The 17,120-nt window shown below is 40.5% G+C and overlaps 1 protein-coding gene across 1 annotated transcript in view; it reads left to right on the top strand.

The window, feature by feature from the left end:
- The window catches only part of CRELD1 (cysteine rich with EGF like domains 1), a 571,547-nt gene that overhangs the window by 58,087 nt on the left and 496,340 nt on the right, over positions 1-17,120 (top strand). The gene's annotated exons all lie outside the window — the stretch shown is intronic.

Raw genomic sequence — 17,120 nt, forward strand, 5'->3', positions numbered from 1 at the left:
ACCCTTGAGAAACTTTGTTTGTTGAGCCTATCTGGGAGTACCTTACCGCATTCCGTGTCTTCAGAGCCCATCTGCTTTGACATTACTGACCCCACTGTGGTGCTGCACTGGCATGTCTTGTTCTTGCAACTATAGGCTCCAGCTTAGTAACTTGGCATTTTACTGACTGGCTCAATGTAACCATGTTAGGGAATTGTGGTCTGTAACTACAGTGAATTTTCTTCCATACAGATAAGGCAGAAGTTTCTGCAGTGCCCACAGTATGGCTAGACATTCCTTTTCTACAGCTGCATATCATTCCTCCATTTGGAGCCTATGACTGAGATAAACCACTGGGTCCTCTTCTCCCTCTGAAGAAATCTGGCTAAGTACAGCCCCCATCCATGGTTTGAAGCATCCACCTACACAACAAATTCTTTGCTGTAATCTGGACTGGCTAACACAGGGGGTCCTCCCAAAGCTTCTGGAATTCCTGCTCACATGCTGGGGCCACACTGCCTTATTTGGCTTGTTTTTCTTTGTCTGGTCTCTGAGGAGAAAAGGTATGGTCCTATATCTGGGGACAAAATTCCTTAGTTCCCTGCTGTCCCTTAACAATGCCCTCACCTGCTTTTTGGTACCAGGTGCAGGCCATGCCTGAATGGCTTCCACTTGGCAGATACTGGCCTGATCATACTTCTCACTTTGTCCCAGGTAAAAGACATCTGCTATATCTGCAGGTAGGAGACGTCTGCCATACCCACATGACATTTGCTGGGCTTAGTGGCCAACCCTGCCCTCTGTAGTCTGCCCAGCACCTTCCTGACATGATGAAGGTGCTCTTTCCAGGAATGGCTGTAGATGGTGATATCATCTAGGTAAGCAAGGGCAAAATCTCCTGCTCCTGCTAGGATATGATCTGCCAGCCACTGGAAAGTCACTGGGGCATTTTTCATCCCAAAGGGCATCTTTGTGAACTCATACAAGCCAAAAGGAGTCTGAAAGGCTGACCTCTCTCTAACACTGGGAGTCAAGGGCACTTGCCATAACTCTTGGTAAGATCAATGGTGGTAAGATACTTAGCCCCACCCAGCTGCTCTAGGGCTTTATCTGTCCTAGGCATGGGGTAGGCATCTGACTCTGTGTGACTATTTAATTTCCTGTAGTTCGCACAGAACCTGGTGCTGCCATCCTTCTTTGGCACAAGCACCACTGGGGAGGCCCAGGGACTGCTGGACTCCTGAATTACCTATAGTTCCAACATTTCCTGTATCTCCTCTTTGAGTCTGTTTGATTCTCTCAGGCACCCAATAAGGGTCCCGCTTAATAGGCCTTTGGGGTCCTGTATCCACATGTCCCCAAACTCCTATGACACTGCTTGGATTTATCGAACCTGGATAGAGGATAGCTGCTGGGACATTGCTACCCCTTCCACTGAGGTGTCAGTCTGAGCCTCACTGAGGAGATCAGTCACCAGATCTCCCTCAGACTCCTCCTGCTATGCACTGCAAATACTCAGCACAAGGGCCTCCCTATCATGGTAAGGCTTCATCATGTTAAAATGGTAAAATCTGTGTCCCTGCCTAGCAGTTCAACCATGTAGTTAACATCACTGATCTTCCTTACCACGTTGTAGGGTCTCTCCCAAGCTGCCTGCAGCTTGTGTCTGACAGGAATAAGAACCATTACCTGCTGCCCTACAGCTTACTCTGTAGCTTGAGCATTCCTGTCATACCAGACCTTTTCCTGCTGTTGGGCTTCTGCCAGGTTGTTCTTGGCCAAGCCCATGAGTTTCCTGAGCCTTGTCCTGAGGTTTAGGACATATGCCACAACAGACTTCTTGTGGGATTCACACTCACCCTCCCACTCATCTCAAATTAAATCTAGAGGTCTCCTCACCATATGCCCATAGGCATAGGCCAACTAGGTGGCCACCTAGGGCACTGCTGTAGCAGGGGGCTTTTCCAGTAAACTGGATGGCAGAAATAGACCTGAAAGGGGGCACCAGGTGGTGTGGGGGAGCACTGTGGAGCCCTTTTGCCTAGGGCACCACTTGACCTAAGGCCAACCCAGAGTGGATTCAGGAGTATTACAGCTTGGGGATAAAAAACATGTTTCCAGTTTAGTGAGTGTCGAACCACAGTGCTTGATAAGGTGAAACATTGAGGTGGGCTGTCTTTCTGGCTTATGACAAATGTAAATGAGGCATTCTGGAGGAGAGGCTTATGATAAGTAATGTACTCTGCCCTGGAAATTCCTGCTTGAAGGGATTTACACAGCCAAGTGATTTGTAGAACAGTTTGTTTGTGTAATGAATATTGCCAGCCACATTATTTTAAAATGGTCAAAAGGTCAATCCCACCCATTGGTTTGCTTTCAGTGGGTGAGTGAGATCATTTTAGAAGTAATTGATGGGGATTTTACCAAACAGGTAGCGTCTGGGGTGTGTGTTTTTTTGGAATGTGGCGTGTGTGGGGGGAGTGAATGGGGGGGTTGTACAAATGCGATGTATGTGCTGCTGGCAGTGATTACTGCATGAAAATGCTTGATAGAGTTTGCTGTATAACTAAGTGATTCAGAGACATGTAGACTGTCTGATAATAAGGTCTTGTGTACCTTTGAATCGCTGAGCTCAAAGTTTGTGTTAAAGGGCCCTTTTTTGTTGCAGCCTTACCACTCACAACTGGTCTGTTTCTGTTTCAGAATTCTGCCCCTGGTTAGTTCAGTCTTCGGTTCTGAGAATTCATTTTATAGGTTCATGGTAGTGTGTAGTTTCTTCTTCCCAATCTGACAGTATGGACATAGCCAAAGGAACAAATCTAGTGGGTGTTTGCAGGAATTGCTGTCTCTGAGCTGCTGTCTTTTCTGCTAAATGACTCCAGGTATCATAACTTACCAGATTTCTTCTTTTCTGTTTAGGAGATTTCATTCAGGATTGAGAAATTGGTCTCTCACTTTTTCTAAAGTCTATAAACCCTATCTTGAGTTTCCTGGTTTGATTGCTGTTATGAAAATAACATTTCTTAGCACCCAGTTTTGAGGTGATGTTATTTTTCAGTGGTGATGAATGTTCTTCTAGTTGCATCTTTAGTGTTGCCCAGCAGCTCTGGAAACCTCAGCAGCAGCAGAGGTGAGTATGGAGCTAGGGCTTTCCTCTTTAGAAAAGCACTGAGTAACCAGAATTCTTAAGCTGAGTAACCAGAATTCTTAAGCATGGAACCATCAGTTTATCTTTCACTATGGTGCTGTGTTTGTATGTATTATACAGACATTTAAATAAAGATTGTTTGGAGTATTTGTTGTTTTTAATGCCAGAGATCATCCTTTAGGCCCTCTTTGTAACCTATGGGGTTGTCTGGCCACCTGAGGGTTTTTTGTTACTCTCCTTGTATACAAGCCATGTGGACATTACCTTCTACATTTTGTGGTAAACCCAGAATTCTAATGTTCTGGTGTGCTCTTTTACATCCAGAAAGGTTGTAGTTTTAAAGACGAATGTTCCAGAAAGTTTGTAGCTTTAAAGACTAGGGTTCTCAGCAGTCTTTACAGAGAGCTTCAGCCTAACTTTGTGTAGACATTGGCAGCAGCAAAGCCTTGATCAGCTGTTTGCATCTGAAGGTAGTTCAGTCCATCTGCAAGTCGTTTGTTTTGGTGTCCAGAATGTAGATTGAATGCGGAACCTGGTAAATCTGTAGTTCCTGCTTCTGGATGGCTTCTGCTTCTGTTGAAATGCCCTTTGTTGGGGAGTTAAGGTATATTGTTTATGTTCAACTGAGATTTATGGTTGGTAGTAGCATTGTTATTGAGAAGGATATCTGCAGCAGTTGCTTATAATGACTTTAAAATGGCATCAGCCACAGCTTGGATGGGCTTGATGCCTTTCAGTAGATTTTATGGGTCAGTCACCATTTTTGAAATATGGTCTGGTACAGCCTAATAGTGATAAAATACATTTATCTAAGGCACCAAATGTAAACTCGTGCATACTTTCTGTTGTAGTAGAAGCCTGTTGCATACCTATTTGCCTACTGTTAGTGATATTGTCTGTTTATTATTCATTAACTCAGTAAGACGATGACAAGAGTCACATAATTATTCCCAGTCTGTATGTATGCATGTGCACACACTCCTGTTTTATTCCACATGGTGGATTTTAAATGAGACATTTCGATAGTGTAGCACTTGCCTGGCGGACATGTAAAGAACTCTTGTTATCAAAATTGTCAGCTACATCAGTCTTGCAGAACCTCTTTGAGATGGTGTAATGCAGCAGAAAGTTCATTCAGAGCAATGGGATCTCATATTGTATGCTAGCTGGTGTGTTTTCATTTAATGCTTTCTATTGAAGACACCAAGATATAACCTTCAATGGCATCTGTATCTTCAGACCAGAAGTAAAGGCACATCTAGAAAATATGGAGAAGGAGGGGAAAAACCATCACTTTGTTGGGTAATACATTTCAGCTGCCTCAGTGTGGGTGCAGAGGAGCTAGTAACAGATGTGGTTGGTGCGTAGTATAATCAGCAACTGTCTAGAAGGTGACCTAGTGATCAGGATGACTTCCAGAAAGGTTGGAGACTTAAACAGTGGTTCTCTGCAGTCTTTATAGAGCGCTACAGCCCATCTGTAGTCAGCAGCAACAGCAGTATCCTGAAGCCTTGTCCAGTTCTGTGTGTTTGGAGGTAGTTCAGTCAGTCTGCCCCTCAGTCTTATCAGGATGGGAATCTGTAATAAGACAGAGGTGGATCAGAGCTTATTTGTAGAGTATACAAAATTCCATTTTTAACACAACCAATTCCCTACCTTTTCCCTTGCCAGATACCCCAGGTCATAAAACACTGTTTAAGGAAGGGAGGCCCTCAGGCTCGTCCACTGAAATTCCATCCAGGAGGTCCAACTAGACGAAAAGGTCTGGATTTTATTCTTTTTTTTTTGTTTTGTTTTTGTTTGGTGCCTGAAGAGACCCGTTTAAGACTGAAGAAATCTAAGTTAATTCCCAAGGATGCAGTTCTTACAGTGTCAGGGCAGTCCATCCTTTGTTTCACAAAGGCATCTGGATATGATTTCAGACCTTCAAGAGTCCAGGAGGTATTTTTCCACTTTCAGGTGGGAAACTGTTATTGTCAATCTGGACCCTTCCATTCAGACTTTCCTCCGCTCCAGGCTATTTATCAAGTTATATGCCTGTGATTACAGCCCATCAGGGGTTGCAGGGCAACAAGGTGTTCCTTCATCTAGATGGCTGTCTCCTTGCTGCTGCTGGGATACAGACTGTAATTGCAGAGTGGAAGTGTTTGAGCTCACTAGACTACTCTCTTGGCATCGCAGTAACCTGTAATATTCACAACTGAGTCCCTCCCAGCTCTTACATTCTTCAGCTGCAGCTTTGGCATGGTTAAGGGCAAAGCATATCTGCCAATGGACAGGACACAAACTCCTCAGAGGCCTTTTTGAAAATGGACCATCAGAGTGTATCAGAGCATCTTTGTGTCAGATTCCTAGGTCTTATGGTGACATCTTTTATGCTGTTACTCCATGCCAAGCTCCATATAAGGGTACTTTAGGAGATACTGTGAGTGTTGTTTCCACACATCTCTGATTCTTTATCTTGTCAGGTTCAGATTTCCAGACCATGAAGGTGACCCTTTCAATGGTGGAGGTTTCTTCAGAATATAACCAAAATCATCTGCTTTCGCTTTTCTACTCTTATGGTGGTAGACACCATGGATGCATCTACCCTAGGGCAGGGGGAGGAACTACAAGGGGCTCTTGCATAAGGTGTGCATTCTACTCTTCCAAACCTTCCAGTATTTCCTTACCCATTGTGCAGTAACTATCCAACCATCCACTCTTGACTGTTTATATTAATTTGGTACATCAGCAGACAGGGAACAACTTAGTCCTGTTCCTTCTGTTGAGAAGCTGTGAGTGTGTGAGAATGGGTTGTTCAGTCAGACTGATATCTTTGGTGGACTACCTCAGTCATTGTTTACTGATACCTCAGAAATGGTCCTTCAGCCCCTCTGTGTCCAGGAATGTTGTTCCAGTAGTGGGTCAAGAATTATATCCTGCAATACCACAATAGTTGAAGCACAAAAGTTGAACCACCAGCAAGTAATCCACAGGAAATTTGTTGTAAAAACACACACTGATATCTCTGCTCCACAAGCCTTCAAGGAGTTATTATATCCTGTCTGCTTCCCAGACAGTCACCAAATGCAGCAAGTATTTCAGTCATCCATCACCCTGGGAGGATGCCCTGAGAATGTTTGTGATCTAGAAATTTATGCAATGACTTACCTGAGTCTTTACCTCTGGTAATTAAGCTTATCCAGACAGCTAAGCAGCACACACTAAAGTCGTTCTCATAGTTCTGTACTGACCTTGGCAAATTTGGTTCCTACTACTTTTTCCTCACCCTTTAGAGAAGCTACTATGATTGCTTCCATCCAAAATGCTAACATACCCATAAAGCTCATATCCCCCAGACATGCATTTGCTACAGTTAACTACATGGCTCTAGCAGGTCAGTAGTAGCCAGTAGCCATCTTTTCTCCTCACAAGTGCTTCAGATGATTTTTTCCTTTCAGAATCTTAACACTGGCAGAACTTTTAGGGACAAAAGGACACAATTTTACTTGGCTACAAGCAAGTCCTTACTGCATCCATTTGTAATTTTCTTCTTCAGATATTTAATTTTAGGATGAGTTATTACTCCATCAAAGTACAACTTACAGTCCTATCTAGTTATTGTGGAGGTCTCAACTCCTTTTCTTTGCTTTCATTAAAGGTTTGCAGAACCTTTTTAGGGTACATTCATAATTCGACTCCCACATGAGATCTGGTACAATCTTGTGACGTGCTTCTGAAGACGCTGACGTTTCCTCCTCTCAAACCTGAAGCTTTTTGCAGCTTGGAAGCATCTTTTTAAGCTGCATCCTTTTCCTTTTCTCACGGATCTTTCAGCTGCCAGGAAACTTTGAGATGCATGGTTCATCAGCTGAATCTTGAGGTATGTTAGTTCCCATCAACAGGGCTACTGTCTGTACTAATCCTGCTATATGCGGAAAATGACTAGTGAGACATCTAATCAGGGTACTACGTTCAAGCAAGTATTGTGATGAAGGAGAGTATCCTCTCCATTACATGCATTTGCACTGTCACTTGTGGCTGTACAGTAAAGGGAAAAAAGGACTACCAAAACAGTAGGCAAATCTTTGGTTTCTGTATGAGAGAGACTGATCAGAAAGTTTCCAAAATTACCTCAGCCAGATGAGTGTCTGGCTATGTACCTCGCCACAACAATAAATAGAACATGCTGGAGGGATAGATTCCTGTCAGAGACTCCCCATGCTTTGGAGCAAAATTCCAAATTACATCAGGCAGATCCCCTCACTAACACTCTTCAAGAGAAACCTTGACGAGTGGATGGGTAACAGAAAATACACCCCTGGGATCACTTCATTGGCTCTGCTTGACAGAGGATCAGTTAATTAATCAATGGGGCGGCAAAAGCCAGCACACTCTGGCTAGGCTTATAAATGCCCTCAGGCAGATAGCCTAGTACCTACCTATGAAACTGTCTTATAGCAAGCAGAGTGATTTACTCCTAGTTATCAAAGGTTCATTCTTTTGTCTACAAAAGCAATTGCCTGCAGCCCTTTTCAGAAATATAACTGTTAATGATGTTTGTGCAGAAGATGCTTTGTGTATCCCCAACATGTTTGCAGAAACACAGCAAGTTGGATGTAGTGTCCAAGTCTACATTTTCCTTTTGGGCTACAGATATGTCTCCATAACTTAAAAAAGCTACCCAGGATAATTTGCCTAGGGGCTGTGACTTGCTAAAGAGAGCATACCTCCTCTTACAAGATTATAACCCCTGTAATATCACCTTCCCCATTACTTCTGCTTTAGTTTACTTTTGGGCAGCGCAGTGGTGCAGTGGTTGCATTGTCGACTCACAGCAAGAGGTTCTACAGTTTGATTTTCGGCTGGGGTGCCTTCTGTGTGGAGTCTGGATGTCCTTCCTGCATTTATGTGGGTTTCCTCCAGTTACTCTGGTTTCCTCCCACGTTACAAAGACATGCATCTTGAGTCTTTTTCCCTGAGCCTCCACTGAAAATGTACTTTGTTCCAAGTCGGACTTTCCAGATAAACAAATGTTAAATAAATAAATAAATAAATAAATAAATAAAATTAGTTTGAGTGACTACTTTGACAAATTGTGATTCTTTTTTACATGCCTTTCCTCAGATCCGTAAAGACTAGGTACTGCAGTGTGCTTTGGGATAGATGAGGATTTTGGCAGCTTGGGAAAGTTTACTTGCCAAGCAGTCCTACTGCCTGCTGGCCTTGTAGTCTAACTATGGCAGGAGATGGATCTAATTTTCTAGATCTAGTGTTATGGAAAGGTATAACTTTTGTTTATGATATGTACTCATAACCTTCATTTAATAAAAATATGTGTAGGGGTGTAGCAACCTGCTTTGGGGATACAGCGGGTACAATCCCTGGAAAATACTTCAAAGTACGTTTTATATTTTAAGTGAACCTCTCACAAATTTACCAGTTTTTTGTATTTTTCTCTTTCAGAAATGTATTATTTGTGTGTGTGTGTGTATGTATATATATATATATATATATATATATATATATATATATATATTTATATTATCTTTTGTATTTAACCAGTACAGTTCCAGAATTTGTCATTCTTGCATTTGATATTTTATGCATATGTGGATGCGATGCCAGTGCGACTTCTTAAACAGGCTTTTGTCAAGTACCATGAAGTAGATCACAAGTCATCAAGTCATGCTGCTTTGCTTGTTAATAATGGCTTAGCTGACCTTGAACTCTCTCTATACGACCCATGTTAAAGCCCCTTCCAGGGGTTAACTGAACTCCGTTTCTCTTGTTTGTTTTCAGTACACTGTGGGGTCACTGTGTGGCTACCCCAGGTGCAGGCTGTTAGGGGGTGCAGTCAGCACTGTACAAGAGATGCTGCTTGTTCCTTGTAAGCAGAATCAGAAGCAGAATCAGTAATCATTAAGTAGCCATGATTGTAACTGTGGCTGTGTAGTGACGGTCAGAGTTTTTACATTAACAAGGAGCTAAGATACTGCTTTGGTTTAGTGCAGTGGTTGACAAAGCTTGGCAAATAACTATTATGTCAGTACAAAATAGCACTTTGCCTAGCTTGAGAAGCTTATTTTAAGATTAAATGATACTGACTTTAAGAAGAAGCTTGCAGAGCCCATTGTTTATGACAGGTGTTTTGTGCAGTGTGAACCCCCCTGTATGTACAGAGCAGCTCTTTGTTTAGCTTTTTTGCTGGTTACATTTTACATTAGTTATTTTATCATGATTATATGTTTTGTGCTGTATTTTATTGTAAAGCAGTTTAACTGCTAATTTTAATAAATTACTATTCTGCAGGATTCTAACTTCTGTACTGTGGAATTTTGGTATGACATTTTCAGGGTCATCATTTTAGGGACCTTTTGGTCAAACTGCTTATGTTAATAGCTCATTTCTTTTTATAAAATTGTTTCACAGCTTTTCATAATTTTTTTTGATTGGAGTTGCCAAATTCAGTGACATAGTTTGGATAACTGTGGTTCGTATATGCTACACTGAAAATTAAAGCTCAGTATATTAAATTTTGGCAGAGTTATGGGCATGTGTTGAAAATAATGTTTTTTAAAAAAAGCTTTCTAGTGGAGACATTGACTGGTATTCACAAAACAAAAATGGCACAGCAGTGCAACTTGCCCTGTACTGATATGCAGAGTTAAGCTGCTGCATCATTCAGCAATGTCATGTGGTTCCAGAAGGTCAACATCTTTGAATTTTCATGCCTGTGAATCATGTGACTGAATAGCTGAAACAACTGATTATTGCCTAAGAAGGCCATACACAGGTAATGAAATCCTCCTCAAAGACACATTTGCATACAGACACACACACAGATTCACAAAAGCAATTGATGCACAGAGTTTCATAGGTCTGGTTACACAGAAAGATGCAGATATGAGCACATATACACTCCCATTCACACACACCTTAGCTTAACCTGTATTGAAAATCTGGGTAGGGTGAAGAAGCGCTGTTTCACCTTGTGCAGATTACCATCATAAAAGGGCGTAGGTGACTCGCACATTTGGTTCCTGCCTATGCCCAACACTTGTCTGGTATGGGCATCTATGCATTTCATACCCCTACTAATAGGACAGCATGCAGCAAGGCTAATTCCATAGAGCTGACCAATGAACTGGCACATTGTATGTGGAGGTTGGAACCCCACTACCTCATATAGTGGTTCTTGGAGGCAGAGGAATGGGTTTTGAAACAGAATAGTCTTACGATGTAGGATGGACAGCTTCCTCTCATCTTGGATCCTTAACTAACTGACTTAGAGTCCCATTTACTGTGTTTGTCTGTAATGAAAGATTTTATTTCTAGACTCCTTTCTGTTTTTTCCACGTTTTTTGAATATACTTTCTGCTTATTTTGTTTAAAGAAGTGTGGAAGTTCACTGCAGAGTATTCTTCCATTGTAGGTAACAATTTTGTAGTGAGAGGAACAATGGCTGCCAATAAGATTTTGATAGCAGAGAGAGAATCTGTGATTCCATCCAAGACATAGGTAGCTTGCATTTGTACTCTATCTGTGGAACATATTTAATGCTCTGATGGCCATCAATCTGATTTCACTTTTCCTTGTCTATTTTGTAAGCTAGTAAATAACATACATATGCATAAGTGTGTGTGGAAGGGTTGTGTGGGACTGAGCCTTTGTTGTGTCTTTCAGCTTTTCCAGGTTAGGGGTTGCCATAGCGGAACTCAGGTCCACTGATTGGCAGTAGATTTTTACGTACCGAGTTGCTGGCTCTGGCGCACAACCTTCAACTGAGCTACTCCCATTCACGCATGTCTCCACACAGAAGATGCTCTAACTGAGATTCGAACAGGACGTCTTACTGTGAGGCGACAACGCTACCGCAGCACCACCACCACAGATGGGACTGAGCCTTTATTTAATAAAATTGGTGGAGTTAACCTTTCAAAACTGAACTTGCTTCTAAGGATTCGTGTAAATAATATGCTCTAAAATTAACTGCCTGGAGCCCAAGTAATAGGTAGCTTTCATTTAATCTTTAAAAAATCAGACCCATGCTTTTATATTTGCCTCCAGTGTTTTTTGATTTGGCAATTATACATGGACAGTTTGGTCAAGTAATTCCCAAACAGCAGTTCTTCACTATTCTTCTACTGCCAAGTGCTTAAACTGTTTGAGCTAGCTTTACTGTGGATGTTGTAAAGCCAGAAGTGTGTCTATGAGACATATGTTTTGTTGCTGTTTCATAACTGGAGAGCTGGATTATGTGTGTAAGGTGCCATACACTGATGGTCTAGAATACAGGTAACTTAATGGAATGTAAAGTGACCAAGTATTGAAAAATACCTTGTTTCTGCAGTTTGATGTTGTGTGCTGTTGAAACTGAGAAGGAAGGTAACAAAACTGTCATCATTTTAAAACTGCTGTTGGGAGTCGTTGCTGCTCATGTGGTGGAAGCTCACTTACCTGACAAAACTTTTGTTTCCTTATATGTTTCTTTCTGTATCTGTAACTATAGAGGATTTATTAAAGACATTAATAGAATCTAAGGTAGAGACTAATCAGATGTTTGTGGAACAATTAGCTGATGCACCCAGAACTATAACTGTCATTAAGAAGAGGCCACAATTTTTTCTACCCTGCTAATGGAAGTAATTGAAAGCATAGAGATATGGATTAGACTGCTTATATCAGCTAGGATTAGAGTAATTTTTGAATTGCAAGTTAAAAAAAATGTCACAACCGGACTGTCTATGCTGCCAAACCAGTATGCCAAGTAGTCTGATGTAAAAAGGGTATCATATAGTAGTAAGCGAAAGTGAGATTTACAAAGTTTTCCCAAAATCTGACAAGTTAGTAACTTTAGCAGAATGCTTATTAGTTAATAACCCAATGCTTAAGACTGGATGATCTGTTTCTAAATCTAAAACTTCAGTGTGAAACGTGCCAACTCGTACGAGACAAAAGTATCAAGTAATGAATGAACTTGTTTCAAATTTGGAGGATGGGGTCACATGGTTCTACCTGACTTCTTCGACAGCGCAGAAGACCGACAACGGAATCCGGAGCTCCAGAAGATCGACATCGAAGAAGACCGACGCGAATCGCGAGTGGCAGAACATCGACAATGCAGAAGACCGACACGACGGATGACAACACCAACGCCGAGGATGCCGACATGGGGAAAGGCTGTGTGAGTATGCGGTAGTGGACGTTAGGATGCGAGCAGGTAAGTGTGGAGATTGACGGTCTGTGGGGATAGGGGTGGGTTAAGTGAGTTAGGGTTAGGGAGCGATAGGGGTGGGTTAAGTGAGTTAGGGTTAGGAGCGATAGGGTGGGTTAAGTGAGTTAGGGTTAGGGAAGCGATAGGGGTGGGTTAAGTGAGTTAGGGTTAGGGAAGCGATAGGGTGGGTTAAGTGAGTTAGGGTTAGGAGGCGATAGGGGTGGGTTAAGTGAGTTAGGGTTAGAGGCGATAGGGCGGTTAAGTGAGTTAGGGTTAGGGGCGGGTAGGTAAGTGTGCGATAGTGACGGACCTTAGGGTTAGGGTAAGGTTTAGTGTGGGCTTGTAAGGATTTTGGTGTGCTTGTGTTGTGTGTGTGGTTTGTGGAATGGGGATGTGGTTTGTTTTTAATTGTTATTGTGGTGTGTGCAGTGTATGGGGTTTCGTGTTTGTGTACCGTCGGTTATTTCGTTGTCGGTTATGTGTGGTTTCGTGTTTATGGACTGTCGAATATGTGGTGTCGGTGATGTGGTTGTCGGTGTTGTGTGGTTTCGACTATGTCAGGTAGAACCGGTCACATAGCTAGATTCTGATAACACTAATAGCAGAAGTGAGAAAACTGTTGAGCATGTTACAAATAACATTATTCCTATAGGATGTGATAAAACTGAATCTAAGATTCTTCAGTCAGCATTCTGTCATTCTATTACAACCAAATCAGTAAAGTGTATGATCTTTGTAGAAGAGAGAGAAGTTAAAACTTTATTGTATTGTGGAATCATGATTATTCCAGTCAAAGGTTCTTGTGTGTAATCATAAGATTAGTAACAAAAAGCTTGAGGTGATATGTATGGTGTTGAAATGGAATATTCAGTCAGACCTGTGGAAGTTTAAACAGTTCTAGGAAAATTGCATCCAGTAGTTGTGGTTCCTGGATTGTCACGATGTTCTAAAAACGAAAGAATTTCCCAAGGTTAAAGCATTACTGAAGGTATACAGTAAGGCGGCATCTGTAGAAGCTATGTTGCAGGTCAATGCACCCATTGAGAAGGAAATAAAACAATACCTTGGTATAGATACCCAGTATAAAAACAATACCTTGGTATAGATACCCAGTATAAAAACAGTACCTTGGTATAGATACCCAGTATAAAAACAATACCTTGGTATAGATACCCAGTATAAAAACAATACCTTGGTATAGATACCCAGTATAAAAACAATACCTTGGTATAGATACCCAGTATAAAAACAATACCTTGGTATAGATACCCAGTATAAAAACAGTACCTTGGTATAGATACCCAGTATAAAAACTGGGAGTGGAGAGCAAGAGAGTGACACACTTACAGATCCGGAAACAAAAGCACGGGAAGTGTGTTAGCATAGAAGCTACAAACTGGCCTAGAGATTGGCCATTGTTGGATAACAAAAAGGATACTGTGTGTTACCAGAACATTACCTCATAAGTGTATTGCAAGAAATCTGATACTGCAATAATAAGAAATGTCAGCAGGTGAACCAATAGAAAATTCTGATGTAGGAATCGGCACAACTAGATAAATGCACAAAATAGCTAAATATAGAAACAGGGTAAACCTAGAGAAGGAATGGTACTTAAAAAACCCTCAAAACAGAGAAATGATAGTAGTAAAAGTGATATAGGGAGGAAATCCAGAGTTCTAAACCCATTTCTGCAAAAGGAGAACAGAGCAGTAAGGAATAATGGAGCTGTCGAGAATAGGCTTGTACAGATATCAGCGACATTAAAGCAGAAGTAGATTTTGATTGGAATTAACCTTTGTAGAGGAGAACATCGGAGAAGCTCCAGTGCCAGTTGTTAGTACAAAATTTATAGGGTACTAGTACTAAAACTGGCCCTTAATTGTGTTAGGAGATCACAGAGGGGTAGACAAAAGTAAAAGTAAGACAGGAGGTGCAAGCCAAATTTTATTGGTCAAATATATTAAACAGAAAAGGTCTATTTTTTGAGCAGAAGGTCGGACAACAACATCCCTGAGTGGATTTAAGTCAACTGATCCCAATGCCCTTAGCACTCTGCTATGGACATTGCAGGGCCACTAGTGAAATCTAGAAGTGGTTATCAATGTATAGTGGTAGTAATGTACTGTGCTACACAATTCTTGGAAGCTGTACCACACTACTGCTGAGTCTTTTTGACCAGAAAACTGGTACTCTTTTGTGGAGTGGGTATCCCTAAAGCAATACTTACTAGTAATGTCTTTTGGCTTTTCCCGGTTAGGGGTCACCATAGTGGAACTCTGGTCCGCTAATGATTAGCAGTGGGTTTTTACGGTGTCGATTTGAGTCAGCCCATTGCCCAACCTTCAAAGAAGGCACACCCATTCACACACACACCTACCTGCATGTCTTTAAACGTCACTCTAACCAAGGCAAAGGGAAGACCTGGGACATGGGATGAACTGAGTATAAGTGACTATGAAAAATTGTCCTATGTATTGCATAACTTTTGCCTGTGTTTTAAGGCAAAACAGATGCACTGTTTTTATCATCTGCAGAAATATGGTTAAATAGGGGAAGGATTCAACAGAATACTGAAATTACTGTTAAGAAAAGCAGTTGGCACAGATCCTAAGAACTAGGAATAATTGTTTTCCTGCATGCTGTTTGTATTGAGAGTTACCAGATACTTTCAACTAATATGTAACCAGCCTCAGAATCACCAATAAGTGCTTCACCACTTGTCAGCATAAAACTGATTTATTATAACAAAGCATAAAACGTTTTCCAAATATAACGTTGTATTAACTAAAAAGGTTAAGCGCTTTCACCCAAACTACCTTGGGCTTCATCAGAACATCTTAAGATACAATGAATAAAGCTTATAAACTCTTTTTTTGGCACCAGGAATTTAAAAATACTTAACAGTATCCATTGATGTATACGAATTAATCAACCTTCTAAGCCCGTATATACAAAATAATTTATTACATCCTAATAATACAATCGTATCATAAATGTACAACTATTCAACCTAGATAAATAACTATGAATGTAAAAATGTGTATAGACAATATATATAAAAATGTAAAAAAATGTGTTGATGTTATACTATATGAACTCTACATAATTAATTATCTAAAAAAAGCGCCTAGATTGAACGTAAAGGAAGACGAGTTTCAAAAACAGATTATAGGAGTAGGTAGGAATCTGCTAGAGAAAGGGTATGATGAAAGCTTGGTTAATAAAAATATAAATAAGTTAAAAGACTTAGAGCTACCAAAGCTAAACCATATTTCTCAAAACAAAATGAGAGAGATGACACACAAAAAGTTAGGAATTATGAAAGAGTCAATAAAATAAGAATGTGTTTTAGTTATTCAAGGGATATAAAGGAATATATTAGTATTATTAATAGACACTGGAATAGTCTAACCAATGGTAGGGAGGTAAGTAAATATTTGGAAAAGACGCCTCAGTTTACTTTTAAAAATAAAAAATCATTGAGGAGATGACTCTGTCACGCAAGAGATGTTACCCCAACAATAGGGAAGGAGGGCACCAAACCTTGTGGGAAGTGTCAAATGTATGCATACTTGATGGATGATATGATATTCAAACACCCTGATACTGGAGAGAAGTTTGAATTTGTGATTACCACCACATGTAATAGTGTTCATGTGGTATATCTTGCTGTTTGTCAACTCGTTACAAATTCTATGTTGGAAAGACGGACAGACAATTAAAAGATAGAATCAGGGAACATGTTTATCACATTCGAAAGAGAAATGCATTTAATGCATTGGCAAAGCAGTGATGATAGACATTCCTTTAAGTTTGTGGTTATAGGAAAATGTTTTGAAAATTTGAGAGGAGGTGACATAAGGGGGAGGACTGAGAGCTTAGAGGCAGAATGGATAGTTAGATTGAGAGCAAATGTAGGACATGGACTTAATGACCATATTCCTATGAGACCCATTTTTAAAAAAATAGGCCATTACGTAGGTAATGATATAGTTTAAATATTATTTTAAATATGTTTTTATGTATTTATATTTATGTATGTTTTAAAATTATATGTGTTTGTTTTTAAATGAAGCGCTAGTTATAAGATATGTATACCTTTACATAGATATGAAAAGGTCAGAGGACCATTACTCTAAGGTATAAGAAGGTGTTTTTACTAATTATGACATACACCTGAGGAAGCATTTATGTGAAAGCACTTGTGTGTATGTTTCGATCGAATAAAAGTGTTTGAACGTTCATTGGAGAACTTGGAGCCTAGTCTTTGTTTATTTCATGCTTTTTGGACTTGTGCTTGTGTTGTGCAAAGGCTTTTGGATACCGCTGGTTTGTGTTTTTTGCATATTAGTAAAAGTAGTTCAATACTTGCTCAATCTAAGAGTAACGGAAGAGTCGGAGTGAATGGGGAACCTGATGGAACTGCCGGATGCTTTGAACACGTTAGAAAACGGAATACCATTTCAAAATTTGATGATGGCCTTGTCTCACACACAGAATTGGTTAGCTGATAGAAAAGTTAGAAAAAGTAGGGGAACTTAAGAACATTAGATTTGACATTGGGATAGTGGCAAAATACTGTTGTCTTTGTAACCACAAAGGTTTATTTCAGTGCACAGTACCGTCATTTATCCCTAGATGGAGTTCCAATCACCTTTCAGACTGGCATAAAAATACTAAAGCACCACATTTCTAAATGACATGGCCATTATTCAGAGGACTGGTTTCATTTACCAAAAATGCAGGCCATGTTAGAATGTGTAAGACAGACAAGAGAAGATGTGGAGCGCA

Source organism: Protopterus annectens, chromosome 7.part1 (genome assembly GCF_019279795.1).
Source record: "Protopterus annectens isolate FY-2018-M chromosome 7.part1, PAN1.0, whole genome shotgun sequence".
NCBI classification, from domain to species: Eukaryota; Metazoa; Chordata; order Ceratodontiformes; family Protopteridae; genus Protopterus; species Protopterus annectens.